The sequence below is a fragment of the Triturus cristatus genome, chromosome 4_2 (genome assembly GCF_964204655.1).
Source record: "Triturus cristatus chromosome 4_2, aTriCri1.1, whole genome shotgun sequence".
Taxonomy (NCBI): domain Eukaryota; kingdom Metazoa; phylum Chordata; class Amphibia; order Caudata; family Salamandridae; genus Triturus; species Triturus cristatus.
The window spans coordinates 960,075,389-960,095,576 of record NC_140586.1 but is presented as its reverse complement, the minus strand read 5'-3'; the positions used below and the strand labels follow the sequence as shown (position 1 = coordinate 960,095,576).

General features: G+C 45.2%; 1 long non-coding RNA gene across 1 annotated transcript in view; it reads left to right on the top strand.

The window, feature by feature from the left end:
• Positions 1-20,073, top strand: part of LOC146839124 (uncharacterized) — a 129,083-nt gene extending 109,010 nt beyond the window's left edge. The window contains exon 3 of the long non-coding RNA XR_014960793.1: positions 19,765-20,073. This is a non-coding gene — a long non-coding RNA (uncharacterized LOC146839124). The remainder of the gene's footprint in view (positions 1-19,764) is intronic.
• Positions 20,074-20,188: the final 115 nt, after the last annotated feature.

The window sequence follows — 20,188 nt, the reverse complement described above, 5'->3', positions numbered from 1 at the left end:
GAGTCGCAGTCGAGGAGAGTGATAATGAATGTTGTGCTCTACAGCTCCAGTCAACAGAGGGTATAGTGCATGCAGTGTGATCTAGTGGTTACATCGTTGTGAATCCCAGTTTCCCGAGCTGACACAGTGTGACACTGTGCAGATAATGTGGTTCTCTACATCTTAATATTTTATCCAAAAAAGCTGCCTCCTTGGAAAGGTGCTCCTCACACCAGTTTCAAGAGAGTGTAAACACGTCATGTTTCATTCACCAGCACTGAGTAGAGAGGGAACAGTGCAACTTTACACAGATTATATATAATAACACTAAAGGAAAACATGTGGTCCGAGGGCGGTCACCAAACATGGCATGTATGCAGATGAATGCTTGAGTGAACAGCACATTACACATCAGAGCCCCCTGATGGGTGCGCACCCACCAAGTCTGAGCTGGCCAGGGTGAGCCCCCTCCAACGATAAAAGTCTGCTGGGTGGGGGCAAGATTTCTCTGCTGCCAGAATATGCAGCTTACCCCCACCCAGAAGGATTTTGATGCCCCTCCCCCATCACATCCCACACAGATGAAAGGAGTACAGACCCCCTAAGACAATAGTGAGTGTGGGCCAAGTATGGGCTGTATGAAGCTACCACAAACCAGGGGTACTCCAAGAGAAGCAGGCCCGTTGAGAGCCCCCTGCTAAGGGTGGGTGGGGTTAATGAGAAGCAGTGGGTAATGCCAACAAGGGAATATCACCCTGCCTGAAAACAATCATTAAATGTGCAAATCGTCACTGATATATGTGCACGCAAACAAGAAACTGGTCCTCAAAGATATGCAACACAAGTTTGTACAATCAAAATTATTAAATGTATTGAATATATATCAACAGGAGGCATTTAGTACATGATAATAAACATAAAGGACCAGGCGCAACCAACAACCATTCATTCAAGCATTCACAATGCATACCCATACATCCTACAACTAATAGGTTCCACAATAGCTAGATATAAATAGTCAAATAAAATAAAGTGATGGCCCCTATATGTAGACAGAAATGAAATTGTTGATGATATCCTATATAGCTGAAATAATAGGAAAAGTGTCATATTGTTAATCCATAATATGTAATACAAATCATTTGACAGAATACATTTTCTGTTATCTTAGAAGTACAAGTCGGGCACAAAAATGAACAGAGGTACTCCAGCGCCGACGCACGTTTCGGTGATTGACCCCGGTATGGGTCTCACCTTCTTCAGGGCGAAGTACTGATGGACGAGCAGAAAAGGAAGCGCCTGGGAGACCTGGATGGCAAGGAGGGCGAAAACACGTCCTCAGAAAAGAAATAATGCCGGGTGACGTCCCGTGGCATACAACACCTACGAAACATATAATGCTGAAGACACAGGGGGTCTCTAAGTGGCCGTAGGTCAACACTGCCAAGGGCCCGGAGCTGGCCGGACGACCCTGTGGGGCCTGATAACCACAAGGGAGTATTCAGAGTTTGCAAGAGAGATGGATCAAAGAGACAGCCAGGCTGGGTCCAGAACGGGTAATAGAATTCCCTTGGATAACGGGGATCAGCCGAGTCACGTCACATGCAGGCCTGTTCTGAGCCCCCTTCTAAGGGGGCATGGTGTCAATGAAAAGTAGGCCTGTTGCGAGCCCTCTGCTAAGGGTGAGCGGTGTTAATGAGAAGCAGGCCCGTTGAGAGCCCCCTGTAAGGGTGGGTGGCGTTAATGAGAAGCAGGCCCGTTCCAAGCACCCTGCTAAGCGTGGGCGGCGTTAATGAGAAGCAGGACTGTTGAAAGCCCCCTGCTAAGGGTGGCTGGTGTTAATGAGAAGCAGGCCTGTTGAGAGCCCCCTGCTAAGGGTGGGCGGCGTCAATGAAAAGCAGACCTGTTGAGAGCCCCCTGCTAAGGGTGGGTGGCTTCAATGAGAAGCAGGCCTGTTGAGAGCCCCCTTCTAAGGGTGGGCAGTGTCAATGAGCAGCAGGCCCGTTGAGAGACCCCTGCTAAAGGTGGGTGGGGTTAATAAGACTCTCTTGCATTGTGTAAAATGCTTTGGTTGGAAAATTAGTTATGACACAAATTTTTTTGCCAAGTCCCAATTCCTAGGGAATTGATAAGTGGGAACCACCCTTCGTGCATCAAAAGATAATTCTGCTCCTCAGCCCAGCTGTACTCACTAATTATTCCACATTGACACCACCCACCCTTAGCAGGGGGCTCTCAGCAGGCCTGCTTCTCGTTGACGCCGCCCACCCTTAGCAGGGGGCTCTCAGCAGGCCCGCTTCTCATTGACACCACCCATCCTTAGCAGGGGGCTCTCAACGGGCCTGCTTCTCATTGACGCCACCCACCCTTAGCAGGGGGCTCTCAACGGGCCTGCTTCTCATTGCCACCACCGACCCTTAGCAGGGGGCTCTCAGCTGGCCCGCTTCTCATTGACCCCACCCATCCTTAGCAGGGGGCTCTCAATGGGCCTGCTTCTCATTAACGCCACCACACTTAGCAGGGGGCTCTTAGTAGGCCCGCTTCTCATTGACACCACTCATCCTTAGCAGGAGGCTCTCAACGGGCCTGCTTCTCATTGATGCCGCCTACCCTTAGCAGGGGGCTCTCAACAGGCCTGCTTCTCGTTAACGACGCCCACCCTTAGCAGGGGGCTCTCAACGGGCCTGCTTCTCTTGGAGTCCCCCTGGTTTGTGGTATATTATTTATTTATTTATTTATAAAGTTTTATATAGAGCGAACAAGATCACGAGGGATAACAGAGCGCTTTACAATATGATGGGAGGAAGGACAAAAGCAATATCTATAACAATATCCATAAGAGGAAGGGAGAGAAAGAAAATACAGTGCAAAATACAACCAGGAGGGTAATACAGTAAAAACTGGTGGAGGCTGGTAGCAAGGGTGAAACACAGTATACAATAAGGGGGAGCTGTATCAAAAGTAAGAACAAAAGTAGGAACAAAGTCAGCAGGTGCAATGTCAATGGGCCCGTGAGTCTAACCCTATTAGGGTATGAATTTGTTCATTAGGAATCTTTTGGCTTCCACTTTGAACGCCGTCAATGAGGAGATTCTGCGAACTTCCTGTGGGAGAGAGTTCCAAATCTTAGGGGCAGCTCCGGAGAAAGCTAGGTGACAACTTCTCTTTTTCTTAAGGATATGTGGATTCAGGAGGAGGGTAGAGGCGCTTCTTGAAGGTCTTACGCCACAGGATAGTTTAAGTTTTTGCGCAAGGTACGTAGGAGTATTAAGGTGAAGGCCTTTGTGTGTAAGAACAGCAATCTTTAATTGAATTCGTGCTTCGAAGGGCAACCAGTTGAGGTATTTAGAACTGGGGATATATGATCTTTTCGCTTGGTATCTGAAACCACTCTAGCAGCTGAGTTAAGAGCAGCCCTTGGTGGAGCCAGAGCGTATTTGGGAAGGACACAGAGGGTAGCACTGCCGTAATCTAACCTCGGCAAGACAAGCACTTGGACCACTTGCTTGAAATCATTTAGAGGAAGGAAAGGTTTGATATTTCTGAGGGATCTCATCAGGTGGTTAGCTCCTTTGCATACACTGCTGATATGACCTTTCATGTTCAGGTGCTTGTCCATGGTGATACCGAGACTTGGCTGCGTCTACGATGAGAGGCGTACAGTAGAAAGCAGTGAGGTGACTCAGCCAGAGGTCTAGCTTGGGGATGAGATTCGGAGGGGAGATGAGCAGGAATTCCGTTGTAGAGGTGTTGCGCAGTAGATGATTCTCCGTTAACCAGTTTTGAGTAAACATTAGGGTAGTATTGAGTGAGATGATGTTTTCAGAGGATGAGATTTTCAGATAAAGTTGCGTGTCGTCCGCATACATGTGGAAGAGAATGTCCATGGAATTTAGAAAATGTGCAAGAGGTTCCAAGAAAAGATTGAAGAGGATAGGAGATAGAGCAGATCCTTGGGGGACTCCCATGAGTACGGGAGAGGGCTGGGAGAGAGAGTGGTTTGCCTTGACTCTTTGAGTTCTGTGATGAAGGAAGGATGAGAACCATTGTAACACCAGATCAGAAAAACCCATTCTATTTTGGAGGATGGATAGGAGGTTGTCATGATTAACCATGTCAAATGCAGAGGAAAGGTCGAGGAGGATCAGGAGGCAGGATTCATTTTGGTTGAGCATTATTAAAATGTCATCAAAAACGTGAGTGAGAGCCGATTTGGTGCTGTGCCACTTCCTAAAGCCCGATTGATGCTGGTCTAGGAGTTGGTAGTTCTCTACGTGGACACAGAGTTGGGATTGCACACATTTTCTAGTAGTTTTGCTAAAGTGGGGATGTTGGAAATGGGGCGGAAGTTATTGAGATCAGATTTGTCTGCGTTAGTTTTTTTTAGTATGGGTGTTACCTGAGCTGCTTTAAGGCATTCTGGGATCATGCCTTGTGCTAGGGAAGCATTAACAATCCTAGCCCATGTGGGGATCAGTGAATTCTTGATTACTTTGAAGATAGAAGGGGGTAGCGAGTCGCTGAAGTGGTTACAAGGGTTGATATTTTGAAGAATCTTGGTAGCTTCCTGCAGCTCATACTGGGCCCACACTCACTATCGTTTTAGGGCATAGGTCTTCAATCTATGGGGTGCGACCCCCAGGGGGGGCATGGAGTCATTGGAAGGGGGTTGCGCTGCATTCCCCTGCCTCACTGCTGCCTCGAATCCAAAACGTTTATGTTTCGTTTTGGATTCAAAATAATTACATCTCAGGAGCCTCTCTGATTGGAGGACAGGGCAATGCCTGTCCTCCAATCAGAGAGACTGCAGCATACACACCAGGAAATGCCCGCAAACTTTGTCCATAAAGATGGACCAGCACCTTCGTAATGCAGGCTTTATTTCCATGGAGTTCTGCGCCGTCACTGCTGCCTTTCACTGGATCTAGTTGTCTTTCTTGGCCGTCGCTACTTTCACCTCGTGTTCCTTATTCCAACTCATCTTCGTGGCTCATTGCTGCCTCTGCATTAGGATCTCCTTCCCGTCTGGTTTCCAAGGCAACCCAAAGCTTCCAGGAATAATTAGGTAAGTCCCCTCCTCATCCCCATGCCCTGGCTTTTCAGCTACAGACGACATACACTGAAACTATCTTACACGCATGCAAAGGCACACACACAGATTCTTATCTGTTTCCTTGATTGAGCTATGTGGGTGGGTGGGGGGAACAGGAAAAACGCTCCAGGTAATTTTCATGACTGTGGAATGGTGTTTATTTTCGGTGTACTTTCTGTTTTTGTAGCAGCAGTTTCATATTCATTTTTGTGACATTGATATGTTTATTTTCCATGTTCTTTACATTTTTATTCTTGACGCAGCAGATTAATATGATGCCTTTGTCCAACTACAGTTGCCACACTTTCCCAAAAAAGCGATGGTTATTTGTTCATGTGTAAAGCATCCATGATTGCACCTTACTTCATAGGTCTTCAATCTATGGGGCGTGACCCCCGGGGGGGGCATGGAGTCATTGGAAGGGGGTTGCGCTGCATTCACCTGCCTCACTGCTGCCTCGAATCCAAAACGTTTACGTTTCGTTTTGGATTTGAAATGATTACATCTCAGGAGCCTCTGTGATTGGAGGACAGGGCAAAATAAGCCAATCATAATGTGGCTACGACATCAATGCCTGTCCTCCAATCAGAGAGACTGCAGCATGCACACCAGGAAATGCCCGCGAGCTTTGTCCATAAAGAAAGACCAGCACCTTCGTAATGCAGACTGTATTTCCACTGAGTTCTGCGCCGTCACTGCTGCCTTTCACTGGATCTAGTTGTCTTTCTTGGCCGTCGCTGCTTTCACCTCGTGTTCCTTTTTCCAACTCATCTTCGTGGCTCATTGCTGCCTCTGCATAAGGATCTCCTTCCCAGCTGATTTCCAAGGCAACCCGAAGCTTCCAGGAATAATTAGGTAAGCCCCCCCCCCCTCATCCCCCATGCCGTGGCTTTTCAGCTGCAGACGACATACAATGAAACTATCTTGCACGCATGCAAAGGCACACACTCAGATTCTAGTCTGTTTTCTTGATTGAGCTATGTGGGTGGGTGGGGGGGACAGGAAAAAGGTTTCAGTTAATTTTTATGACTGTGGAATGGTGTTTATTTTCGGTGTACTTTCTGTTTTTGTAGCAGCAGTTTCATATTCATTTTTGTGACATTGAAATGTTTATTTTCCATGTTCTTTCCATTTTTATTCTTGACGCAGCAGATTAATATGATGCCTTTGTCCAACTACAACTGCCACACTTTCCCAAAAAAAGCGATGGTTATTTGTTCATGTGTAAAGCATCCATGATTGCACCGTACTTGATGTGGTGGTTTATGTAGTACAAACATTTTTATCGCGTGGAGATATCATTTAAAACCGGTCTGGGAGAGTTCATCTGAGGACATCATTTTTTGTCAAAACGTTCTAAATAGATTGGTGAATATGGGCTCATGGAAACCTAAATAGCCTTCTGAATTTCAGCTGTGGTTAGAAACAGATAATTATGTCCTGCAAAGAAGGATATTGGTGCTATACACATTACAGAAATGACGACATTTGTAATTACAAAATTATGTTTATTCATGTGTTTTGCAAAGAAACAAGATCCCAAAACATGGAGTATTTTAAATTGTGTAGTTCAAATGTATTAAGAAAGCTTCTATAAATGACGAGCAATGGTAGTACTATTTGCGGTAATAAAGCAAAACATAAGATTATGCCAGAACATTTAGTCAACCATGTAGCTACAACTACAGTTTCAATGCATAAGTATCTTCTCATGAGTAAAATCATAGCATTAGTCAGCAAAGGTGGCCAAGCACTAACTCTAGAAATGTCCATTTAGTTCATTCTTAACTTTTTCATACCTCTTTTATTATTCTGATTCTCCCCCCCAAAAAAGCAAGCCTTTCTAAACCCTTCCCTCTGACTCTTCCCCCTCCGTCTCCCTTTTACTCATCCCAAGCCTCCTACTACTGCTGTGAGCTCCAAAACATCCCTCCACTATCCTTCTCAATCCAAATAACATAATACCATATCCACCATTCTAATTACTTTCCTTTTTCACTATACTAATTCACCACTAATCCTTTATTAGTTCTGGAGAAGCGTGCTACTCGCTGAAAAAGCTATTCGTCAGGGGTAAAAAGTGCTATCTAAATGCAATTACAATACAATACAATATCTTTGACACACTGCAGCAGTGAATGCTTTGTGGGTCTTCAGTTCATATAGAACACATCCTGCCATTTTGTTTGCAATGAGATTTTGTGTCCTAAACTAAGCACATGTGACTCAACGCTGAATGGTGCCTCCGCATATATGCTGTTGTCATTGTGGTATTGAATACCAATGTGTGCCAAAACTGTTCTCTCGTGGCATAATTTTCCATGACTGGTCTATAGGTTTGTCAGCAATAAATCATCATAAATCACCCAGGTACCGGGGAGGGGAGAAGGACGAGACAATGGCGTGTGGTAAATAGTGGTCTGTCTCATGTCAAGGCCAGGCTCTCATAGAATTGCAGTGTGTGCTAATTTGGAGGCTACTCAGCTCCTCGCGGACTGCCTGTGTGATCCTGAATGCTCTAGTTTACCTGTCTGTTAGATTATCGGCCTCTGGGTACAATGATCTTCACCCACAAAAAAGAAACAACTGGTGTCTTTTGGCTTCCATCTCTAGATGAGTGTGTTTTGCTACCTTTCACAACCTCTCTTCAGACCCTCACCCTGCGAAGGCCTTCCAAGATGAAGGCTCAGATGAGCCAGTCTGACCGTGCAACATGTTGTCCTCCACCTGCACCAAATGCATGGGAACACGTGTTCACAATGGGTGCCATTCTCCTTCCAGACACTAAGCCTCCCACTGTACTGAATGTCTGGCCTGCATAGAAGGGCACTTCTAGGGGAACTGACATGAACAAGGTCATAGGTCACCTGCTAGGGACAGGAGATTCACCATGAGCATAGGTAGTCTACTTCATGATGACCTTTGTGTATAGCCCAAGCACACACATCACAAGGGCATACCCCATGGTCGTCCTTTCACCACATGAACATAATTATAGCCCAGGTTACTAGACACCAGGGCAGCCAGCCTCTTTGCATTTTCTCGTGGCCTTCAGAAGTTACAATTCACTTTGTCAAAATAATACCAAAAACTGAAACAAATAACAAAACCCCAAAAAATATAGCGCTTTTGCGGGCTCGCTGCTGATGCGTACCTGAAGCCTGTGGTACTCGCAGCTCCGAGCGCGCTCGTCTGCTTTTTCCCTGCAGTTCATGGGCGCGTTCGGGAGGGAGCACGTCAGCCTCCCCGGCCGGGCGTGAGTTGCCTGCGTCTTTGTATAAGTGGAGCGGGAGTTTGGGGGCTCAAGGACCACGCGTCAGGATCGCGCTAGGTCCTATTTCTATTCTGACGGGCGGCCGACACCAAGCATGCGCGGCGGCCATTTTTGCTGTCGCGATCGTTTCGGCACCGATCAGAGCAGGAAACAGGCATATTTGAAAGCTAAAGCCCGTGCATTTGTGCCCCCGGTGACGCCCAAATCTTATTTGTGCTGCGGGCTGTATAACTCTGCATAGGCACTGCCTAGAGAGGTTTTGGTACAGGCAGGCCCTCCCTCCACTCCTGAATTTTGTTTGGCTGTCTAGCCTGGCTTGCCTGGGGTTGTGCTTCTCCCCCTTTACTCCTCAGTGATATTTAACGCAGTTAACTGGTATCGTCCACCCTACCATGGCGGACTACTGCTATGAGGATGATGATTACTATGAAGAGCCGTCCGGCTCCTTCGAACAGGACCTCGTGGAGGCCCTGGATGCTGGTGTGCAGCAGTCTCTGAATTCTGCCCTGGTGTGGGCTATTGCTCCCCTTAAGTGGCACCTGAATAAGTATGCCATTCAGCAAGGATGGATCCCGGCCGCGTCCAGGTGAAAAAAGGCTAAAGAAGCGGCCAACCCTCACGTGGAGGATTTTGCAAGACTCTCCAAGACTTTCGCCAATGATCACGCGTATGTCTCAAGAGCAGATCCGACAGAGTCTACCCACGGCGATCAAGGCGACACCTCACCCTCCTCCAACACCGATACGGACTCGGGTGAGGAAGTGAGTCCTAGACTGGCGAAGAAGCTCAGGAAGGATCATCATACTGAACCGTCACAACCCAAGGTGTTGACTTTTGAGCCAACGGACATCGTCCACCCCAACTCTATGGCGTGGCTCCCGCCGCAGGAGGTGGCAGATTATGTCCAGTCCCACCTCCGCCAACCTTTTGATAAAGACGTCAGGGCCCGGCTGCGGTCAGAGTGTCCCAGACCGGATCTGGTGGCGCGGGTCGCAGAAACACCTGAGGTGGATCCGACGAAGCTCACGTACCTCAAAAAATACGCAAAGGACCCTAAAAAAGGCATAGACCGCACCTGGCGGTCATGCCAAGATAAACTATTGGATCTCTCAGGCCCCCTAACAAAAATCCTGGAGATGGGATACCAGGCTAAGGAATGCGGAACACCGATAAACCCGGATGCCCTCATTGGTTGGGCGCAAAGGGCGGTGTGCCTGCTAGGCAACGCCAATTGCGCCATGTCCAGCTAGAGGAGGATGTCTATTCTTCTCAAGCTGGACCCTAAATTGACTGAACTATCCTCATCAGAGCCATGTCCTGTGGCCCAAGGCCTCCTCTTTGGCCAGCCTTTCTTAAAGAAGTTAACCAAATTCGTGGCCACTTTTAGTGGCTTGGACAAGGCTCAGGAGTCTCTTTGTCGAGGCTTCAAACCGTTTTTCCCCAGGGCCAGACGAAGTGAGGGCGGTCGTTCGGCTGAGGAAACAACCAAGGCGCCCCACGTGGCCAGCAACACCACAGAGGTGGTTACCAAGGCAACTCCGCCGGCAACCCAAACTTCTACCCTTCAGAAAGGGCCAGGAATCGGTTCCGCAGGGGACGTTTCGGGGGCAGACATGGAAATCACCAGGATACAGGATCTACAGGTAAGAATCATTCCGTGTTCAGAAGTGATCTTGGGGGGTCGTGTTCAGTTATTTCAACAACGATGGAGCGCCCTCTCGCAAGATCCTTGGATCTTCGAGACGGTGCAGGGATACAAGCTGGAGATGTACAAAAACAACACCAAATGCACCACTTAAACAATGTAATTCAAATAAAGTCCAAGTTCTTAAGTTATTTTTCGTTTTTTCAAAAAAGCTCTTCTTTATTATGCAGTGAGTATTGCAATTAAAAACAATTTTCCAACACAGCCAAAGCAGCCGACGCGTTTCGTCCACCTCTGGACTTCTTCAGGGCTGCAACAGATTTATACAAAAACGCATTGTAAATATTCAACATAAGGACTAGGCACAAACACATACAACAGAATAATAAAAAAAATTATATATATATGCCGGACATATACAGACGCATATTTAATAACAAAAAATACGAAACCCATACAAATACAATTTTATCATGTCAACTAAAGCAATTGAGACACAGTTTATGATTTTCCAGAAAAAAACATATGTTCATATAATCGCAATTCCTAAATCTATCAATATTAATGTGACCAATTTAATGATGCCTATAGTCAATGAGTGTTTCAACCAAATATTTGAGCACTCCTCTCGAAATGTCGCAACAAGAGCATAAATCGGCTAATTCCAACCATAAGGCCAGTGAAGAATAGCCAAAGGAATGGGAAAATGAAAAGGACGATAAGGTATCAGATTAATCACCTAGTGTAGAACATGTTGTTGAGTTCAAATCTAAGTAACAACTGAAAAAGTCCTCTATTAGCTCCACACCCCCAGAGATGCCAACCCCCAAACCAGCTGAGAACATCCAACCTTCCTCTTTTTTATTAGAAATGGAAAAAGTCCGAGTAGGGGGAAGAACTCTGGGAAAGGACACAAGCCAAGACGGGGGGGTAGGAGATGGCAGGAACAGCGCCATAAGCAAAACCATGATAAACGAAATCCCAGAAAGGACAACCAGATCAAGGAGGGGAGTAATCAGGAAATAGGGGAACTTGAGACGAACATGACTGACAAATTGAAAATAGTCAATCTATCTAAAAAAGAGCTTACTGGCAGTGAAATTTCTGTACTTAGTAAGGGCCTTGGGTTTTGCCCGACACAAATGGGTAAAGATGTTGACATTTTTGTTGATATGTATAAATTTGTACGTCATTTGAAATTAAAAGATCATTTTGCAAACGCCTTGCCTCCATGTGTTGAAACAAACTTTGACCAAACTCATGTCGAACAGACGGTTTCAGAATTTAACGACCTCAAAGCCATGCTTTCAATTCAGTTTGAGACAGAAATAGACACGGAGGACCTACATATGGAATTAGACTTGACGGAGGATCTAAATGTGAACAGTAGCCTTAAAGATAAATCCAAGTTCATACCAACAGGGACTCATCCCAATATTGATATCTTTCATGAGAGGGTATGTCATGATCTATACAATCTGAAGGCCTCACACACCAAATATAATAGGATGACATTCAATCTCTCTTTGGCCGAGAGTCAGGCACTCAAGGAGTTAAGATCAAATCCTACATTAGTCATTCGGGAGGCTGACAAGGGGGGCAATGTTGTCATCATGGAAAAGATTGACTACATGGGTGAAATTGAGAGACAACTTTCGGATAACACTTGTTACAAGAGATTGACCCTTAATCCTATCAAACAGCTATGTAATTACATCAATAGCAGACTCTTTGAATGGCGGGAAATTGGTCTGTTAGACGAAAAAGAACACAGATATTTGTCAGTCATGGAACCCACATTCCCATGTATCTATATCCTACCGAAGGTCCACAAAGGTGGTCCCTTCCCACCAGGGCGACCCATAATCTCTGGAATTAACTCACCTACAGAAAGATTGTCTGAATACGTGGATGGCTTTCTGCAACCTTTGGTGCAGAAACTACCCGCGTATGTAAAAGACAGCAAAGATATTCTCTCTAAATTTGAGGGATTGGAATGGCTAGACTCCATGGTTTTTGTCACCCTAGACGTAACCAGTCTCTACACCTGCATCAAAAAGGAGTTTGGTGTTAGAGCTTTAGAATTCTACCTGGGACAAAGGACGGCTGACCATTTGGCTCACAATGACATGCTTATGGAGATGACAGATATAATTCTGTCTAAAAATTACTTTCTTCACAATAACGAGTGGTTTCAACAGACACAGGGTACGGCCATGGGCTCGAGGTTTGCACCCGCTTATGCCAGCCTTTTCATGGGCTGGTATGAGCGGGTGCATGCCTGGGGCAGACATTCCACCACATGGACTGAGCATGTATTGTTCTGGGGCAGGTACATCGACGGTGTGATTATCATCTGGAATGGACCTGTCCCCGACCTTCTGGACTATCACAACTATCTCAATGACAACCCATACAATGTGAAGTTTACCCTAAATTGGAATAAGGAGAAAATCGATTTCCTTGATATCCAATTTTTTGTGCATAACAATGTGATCCATAGCACGGTCCACCGAAAAAGCACCGCCTGTAGTAGTGTGTTACACTATGAAAGCGCCCATCCCCGACACGTAGTAAAGAACATTCCTTTCGGTGAGATGGTGAGAATGAGAAGGATCTGCAGCACACATGAATCATTTGTTCATCATATAACAGAAACCAAGAAGAGATTCTTGGCTAGGGGCTACCCTGTCACCCTTATGAACAAAACTGAGAGGAGGGCACTGAACATTAAACGAGAAAGCACACTTGAAGAACGAGCACCGCGTAGGAAGAAAGGGGACCATTTGCCCGCTGCCCTGGTTACAGGGTATAACAGGGACAGTAGCAAGATCTATAACATCCTGCGCAAACACTGGAGACTGCTAGAGGAAGTTCCAGGCCTTAAGGATGTAATAACACACAACCCCAAAGTTACCTACAGACGTGGCCAAAGCTTGAGAAACATGCTCTGTCCTAGCCTGATCAAATCCCCCAAAAATTCTAACTGGATGAGGGAGGGCCAAGGGGGTTTCTACACATGTACCAAATGCTGTGTCTGTAAGATTGGAAAAAATAGAACGCGCACCTTTCAATTTAATACTGAAAGAGTACATACGATCAGACACATCATAACATGCAGAACCACGTTCGTGACATATATCCTGGGATGCCCATGTAACATAATATATGTGGGCAGCACCAAAAGAGAACTCAGGGTCAGGATACAAGAACACCTTAGGGCAGTAAACAACGGGGATCCTAGATACCCTTTAACATCTCATTTTCGGGAAGAGCAACATAAGTCCAATGAATTATGGTTTTTTGGAATAGACCATATACCAGTTTCGCCAAGAGGAGGAAACAGGGAATTAGCCTTAAGAAGGAATGAGGCTAGTTGGATATGTAGACTCCGTTGTGTGGAAATGGGTCACAATAGCGAATCAGAGATGCACTATTTTCTTTAGATCTATCAGGCTTTCATTTAAGCTTCGCCTACTTGTGGCCACACTTATACTGGCTGGTTTAGAACCTTAAGGATACATGCAAGGCTAACATTGCGTCATGAACATCTCTTGTTCCCTTAAATGTAAGATGAGAATGATTTTATGTGATTTTCACAATTGCATTTCTGTTCAAAGATTTGATCTATATCATGTTTCCGATGAGCACTCCTTTCAACATGTTATATGACCTGGGTCCATTTGCTAATATGGGATTAGTTGCCTATCTCCCCTCATTGGTCCATACATACTCTCCACTTTTTTGCTGCCCTCTTTACAATTTGTTTTTTCCGGATAATGGTTTTATAGTAGCTCTACATAATCATTAGTATATCGACCCTTTAGCTCTGATAGTCTCAGGTTGCTGGACCCACATTGGTTTGTTACCTTCCATTCATATTTCCTTCGATTGACTGGTATATAAGCATACCATCCTCCCATGATGGCGGTTTGTCTGGGACCAGATACATTGACCTTACCCTCTTATTTTTTGTTCATCTACTTTTGTATGTCATTTATGTGGCCCTTGTGATTCAGCTTTCACGCGTCCCTAACGAGGGCTTTCATTATCCCTATTTGTCTTAGTTCTACCTGACTACAACAATTATTTAGTACCCTTCATATTGGTGATCCCTCACATGGGTGACCCCCCTGGAATTCTGTTCCACCCATGACCTTCTTTCGATATTCTTATCTATCACGAGGGGCCTTTTAACTTAGGCCTCTCATTACTTTCTCAGTGCATTTTTACTATACAGTTTGTAGTGTATCGAGGTAAACACTACTTCCCCGTTACCATCGTTGATCCGCCCGACCTATACGTATGGTGTATTATACTTTCCAAAGATGGCGCCAACATGCTTCCCTCTCTATGGTGCCCTTTGCAATTTAGACTAGTAACACCTATGGTCTAGAAATTCCTTCACTTTCCTTAAACGCCACATTGATGCACTTTACCCTGTCAAAGATGGCGACTTCTTTCATATTCCATTCACAAATTGACGCTATATCGATAATAATTTTTTTTTTAAATACTTCGTTGGTTATCTCAGATACTCCAATTGGGACTTCCACCGATTTAATCTCAGTTTGCAGCAATAGTTATGTAGGGATAGGTCCTCTCATTTACCCTATCTTAGATTTCCCCGTCTTTTACACAAGTTTTTCGCCACTCAATGATGGCGACTATTTCGTTTCGACAATGGCCACTCTATTTTGTTCATTACAACGATATCCTGATATTGGCTTTTTTCACTGGCAATTTCAAGCACGCTATAATGGATTTTTATCGCCCGTAAATGACAGATTATATTATGACTTACTCGTTGAGGAGGGACTACTCCTCTTATACACTGTATTATCTTAAAGGGTTCTCTCACCATTCAAAGATGGCGGCTAAAGTACTTGTTGTTATTGAGTCCTTCGTTTTTCGTAGTACTTTCCAGCGCTCTTTAACCAGGTGTGATCACTTTCACCCTGTTACACAGACTATATATACAGGACTTTTTCTTCATAGGTCCTGCTGCCGCTCGACAGGACAGGTGGATTTTGACCTCGTTTTTGAGATACGGACTCGGGTAAGTGCTAGCACAGTATTCAGTACCCTGTTTTAGAGGTTGTGACTTCTGTGCCTTTGGCTAAATGACACAAGGATATCTGCCTTGTTACTTATAGATAATAATATTTTTAATGTAGACACTACTGAGTTTGCACTCAGAACTTGAAAAGTCATGAGTTACTGCATCCAGTACTCAGTCAGTACTGTTTGCTGCACCCGCACATTTGATCGCTTTTTTTATACATTTTTTAACATTTCTTATCTGAGGTTGCATTTTGGTGTAGAAACTTGTAATCGCTGGGTTGATCGCCATAGCAGCACTTTAAACTTTTACCTGTTGTCACCTCTTGGTTCGTAGATGAGTGATTACTTCATAGCAATAGGTTATCTCACCTTGCCAACTTCCCCATTAGGAAACATTAGTTTACTTTCTTATCATCAGCTTATTGTGGTTATATTTGTACACATTTTTGTCTTTTACTATAGGTATCTCTACCGTGTTATAGCTGCCCTACAAATTGAATGAAATTTAGATACAGGCCACCATTATTTCTGTCAAGCCTCATTTGGGCCATCCAACTTAATACTTCGCTACTCTGATTTTTAGCTGTCTACAAGACATTAAGTGAGTATTACCTTATTCACTATCACTTTAGACTTGACCCTTTCTTCACTTAGGTCCTTGATACATCTATGGACGATACACGTTACCTTTGTCTTTTTAGAAGCATTGACTTCTAACTGCCACACTTTGGATATCTGAAACTGTGAGGGAACTGAAACAAGAAACCTAGAACGTGAAGACATCATTAATCCCTCTCAATTTTTCCTTGGTGTGTATACATTTTTCTTCTTTTTCCCTCTAGTCACTATGTCCTTATATGTTTTATCGGTTTTTCCCCCCTTTTTCAGATGTTACTTAGATTTGAACTCAACAACATGCTCTACACTAGGTGATTAATCTGATACCTTATTGTCCTTTTCATTTTCCCATTCCTTTGGCTATTCTTCACTGGCCTTATGGTTGGAATTAGCCGATTTATGCTCTTGTTGCGACATTTCGAGAGGAGTGCTCAAATATTTGGTTGAAACACTCATTGACTATAGGCATCATTAAATTGGTCACATTAATATTGATAGATTTAGGAATTGCGATTATATGAACATATGTTTTTTTCTGGAAAATCATAAACTGTGTCTCAATTGCTTTAGTTGACATGATAAAATTGTATTTGTATGGGTTTCGTATTTTTTGTTATTAAATATGCGTCTGTATATGTCCGGCATATATATATAATTTTTTTTATTATTCTGTTGTATGTGTTTGTGCCTAGTCCTTATGTTGAATATTTACAATGCGTTTTTGTATAAATCTGTTGCAGCCCTGAAGAAGTCCAGAGGTGGACGAAACGCGTCGGCTGCTTTGGCTGTGTTGGAAAATTGTTTTTAATTGCAATACTCACTGCATAATAAAGAAGAGCTTTTTTGAAAAAACGAAAAATAACTTAAGAACTTGGACTTTATTTGAATTACATTGTTTAAGTGGTGCATTTGGTGTTGTTTTTGTACATGTATTTTCCAGTCACTGGAACGGCATTGTGCTGGCGGGTGTCAACCAAAATTGCACGCTTAAGGTGAATGGACTATATCACCAACATTTATATTGAGTTATCTTAAATCCGGGGCTGCTCTAGAGGGCTACCGCTAGCATTGTGGTTTGGTTGTTCATATACAAGCTGGAGAGGTACGAGACACCCTCCCAAACACTCCGCCCCCTTCCCCTAAGTTTTTCCCAACTAGATCAGACCTTTATCTCAGAAGAGATAAATGCCCTCCTGAAGAAAGGAACGATCACGATCACTCAATGTCACCCTCTGGGTTTCCTCAGCAATGTATTCCTGGTCGAGAAGAAAGGGGGCGGGTCCAGGTTGGTCCTGAATCTCAAGGAGTTCAATGGGTGGATCGTCTACCACCATTTCAAAATGCAAGGCGTCCATCTGCTACGCAGTCTTCTACAAGAAGGAGATTGGATGGTCCGATTGAATCTGAAAGACGCGTACTTATCCGTTCCGATCTACGCCCCGCATCGGCGTTTCCTCCAGTTTCTCTGGCGTTTATTACGAATATACGGTCCTTCCCTTCAGACTTTCGTCAGCACCTTGGCGCTTCACGAAACTCCTTCGTCCAGTAGTAGAACCCCTGCACGCGCGAGCGAGGGGTGTGACTGATCGTCTCTCTGGACGACATCATTCTCATGGCGCAGTCCCCTCAGCTGGCGGTTACGCATCTGGAGTGGTCCATTCATCTTCTTCAGAACCTGGGATTCGTGGTGAATTCCCAGAAATCAGTCCTGACCCCTACGCAATCCATAGAGTTTTTGGGGTTTCAAGTGGATTCCCGCAGCTGCCAGCTTCTCCGACCCTCATACAAGATCAGGGCGATCATGAGAGAATTTAAATTGATTGTGAGCAGGCAGATTGTGTCCTTGAGGTCCATTGCCCAACTAGTGGGGTTACTGGCCTCTTCGATCCATGCAATCTTCCCAGGCCCCCTTCACTACCGCGCACTCCAACGCTTGAAGATCCAGCATCTCCGCAAAGGCCTCGGTTATGCCGAACAGATTCCTCTTTCAGAGGACGCGAGGTGGGAGATGTTATGGTGGTTAGATCACATGGAGTCGTAGAATGGGAGAGCCATCTTTGGCTCGAAACCCGAGGTGGTGATCGAATCGGACGCCAGCCGTTGGGGCTGGGGTGCCCGCTGCGGTCAAATCTCAACGGGGGGCCGCTGGTCTTCGGAGGAGCTCTCGCTCCATATCAATTGCCTGGAGTTGCTGGCAGGTTTGTTCGCCATCCGCAGTCTTTCCCCACAGAAGACGGACTATTGCATCCTGTTGCGGATGGACAACGTATCGGTGGTTCGATACGTGAACAAGCTGGGAGGTACGAGGTCCCGTATTCTGGCAGAAATTGCCAAGGATTTTTGGCACTACTGTCTGCAACACAGACTGTCGGTGGTGGCGGAGTATCTCCCGGGGCGCAAGAACGAGGTGACCGATTGGCACTCCCGCTACCTACGGGATTACAGCGACTGGCGGTTACACCCTCGAGTTTTCCAGATGCTGAACGTCTTATGGGGTCCTTGTCAGTTGGACCTATTTGCGTCACGTCTAAACAAACAGCTTCCCGGAGTTCTACAGCTGGCGCACAGATCCGGAGGCTCTGGCCTTGGATGCATTTCTTCAGACATGGCCCCAAGTCCTTTGTTATGCCTTCCCGCCCTTTGTCATGATCACCAGGGTCCTGGCCCAAGCCAGGCGACAACGGGCAGAACTGGTGTTAGTAACACCTTTGTGGAGAGCACAAGCATGGTTCCCGATGGTGTTGGGAATGTCTTGTGCTGTACCTGTCCTCCTCCCTCAGAGATGGAATCTGTTGCTGGGGCCTCACAAGATCCCTCATCCTCTAATAGACGCGGGTCAACTGCCACTAGTGGCGTGGCGAGTTTCCGGGACAGATGGCGCGTCCCTGGCCTTTCGGCGGACGCTGCTAAATTCATCAAACACGCATGGTCAACTAATACCCACAAGAGGTATTCATCAGCATGGAACAAATTGTGTAGCTGCTGTGTTCAACGGGACATCGATCCCACTACAGCCGATGTCTCCATGGTCATGAATTTCCTAGCCTCTTTGGCTTCCTCGGGCTCTGCGTATAGGACAGTCAATAACTTTTGGTCAGCGATTTCGGCAGGGCATATTCAGCTTGAGGGCAAACCTGTGGGGGAGCATCCCTTGGTTTGTAAGTTACTTAGAGGTATTAGGATGGTCAAACCACCATGTCCAAAATATTCATTCCTATGGGACGTGTCAGTAGTTCTCCGGTTCTTAGAAGCTTGGCCGGCGAACAAGTATCTGTCATGTAAGCAGCTTTCAGCCAAGTTGGCTATGCTTTTATGTCTAGTCTCTTGCAAAACAGTTTCCGACATCAGAGCTTTAGACCTGGCTGGTCGTCGATTCTCCCCGGAAGTGGTCACTTTTAATATTTCTAGACGCACCAAATGTAATTCTACCTCGGTGTCTTACCCAATGTTTCCAGAGAACCCCAAGTTTTGTGTGGTGCAATGCCTAAAAGTGTATTTGGTAAGTACCTCTGAATTTTGTTCTGATATGCAAGGTCAACTGTTTATTGCATTGCAAAAGCCTTTCAGGCCAGTGGCTTCAGCTACCTTAGCAAGATGGGTACATTGGCTCATGAATGAAGCAGGCATTGATATATCTAAATTTGGTGCCCACTCTGTTCGAGGTGCAATGGCCTCAAAATCCGTATCATTGGGAGTAAGCCTCTCTGACATCATGAATACGGCCGACTGGTCAACGGAATCTACATTTAAATCTTTCTATTACAAACCGATTGTGGATGTTGCATCAGTGGTGGTGGCTCAGCTTTAAACAAGCATAATCGGAGCCTCCGGTCCTGACATAGAATTAAAAATTTGCAAACATTCGCAACAAGAATTTTCAATTCTATTAAGGACAACGGAGGCGAGGATTATCCCACCCGGCAGTTATGGTTTTACCTATGTGATTGATAAAATGTGAAAGTACGCTTATTGTATGTTTTACGCTCTAATGACATTATGTTGGTTATTTTTTTCCCCTCTATTCCATGATTTGCTGTTGGCACATAGTTCGGGGATGACCGTTATTACGGGCTTTCTTCATTTTTGTTTCAGATTCAAATGGCAAGTGAGGCTCGCTCATGTTGGCTTCAGACTACCGCAGAGAGTGATCTTCTTCTACGAAGGTAGTGTTTCCTCACCAGGGTTATCGAGCAGAAGGTGGTCCGTCACATCCCAAGTTTCCCTGTTGGTCTTCGGGATCTTTGGTTCTTCTAAAGTGTTTCATCACGGTCTGCGTGCAAGAAAGTGCTAAGTTGACAATGTTAGACTTACCTGTTGCAGTTTCGCAAAGAAAGAGGACGTGTGTGCCTCGGTTGGACATTATATAGGCTCAGTCTCTATGGTTATGGAGTATTAGGTGCTCATGGGATTTGCGATTTACTATAATATGTTGAATAAAAAAGATTGTTTTTTATTGGCTACTGTAATAAAGCAAAGAAAATGAGAAGCATAATCCTCGACTCCGTTGTCCTTAATA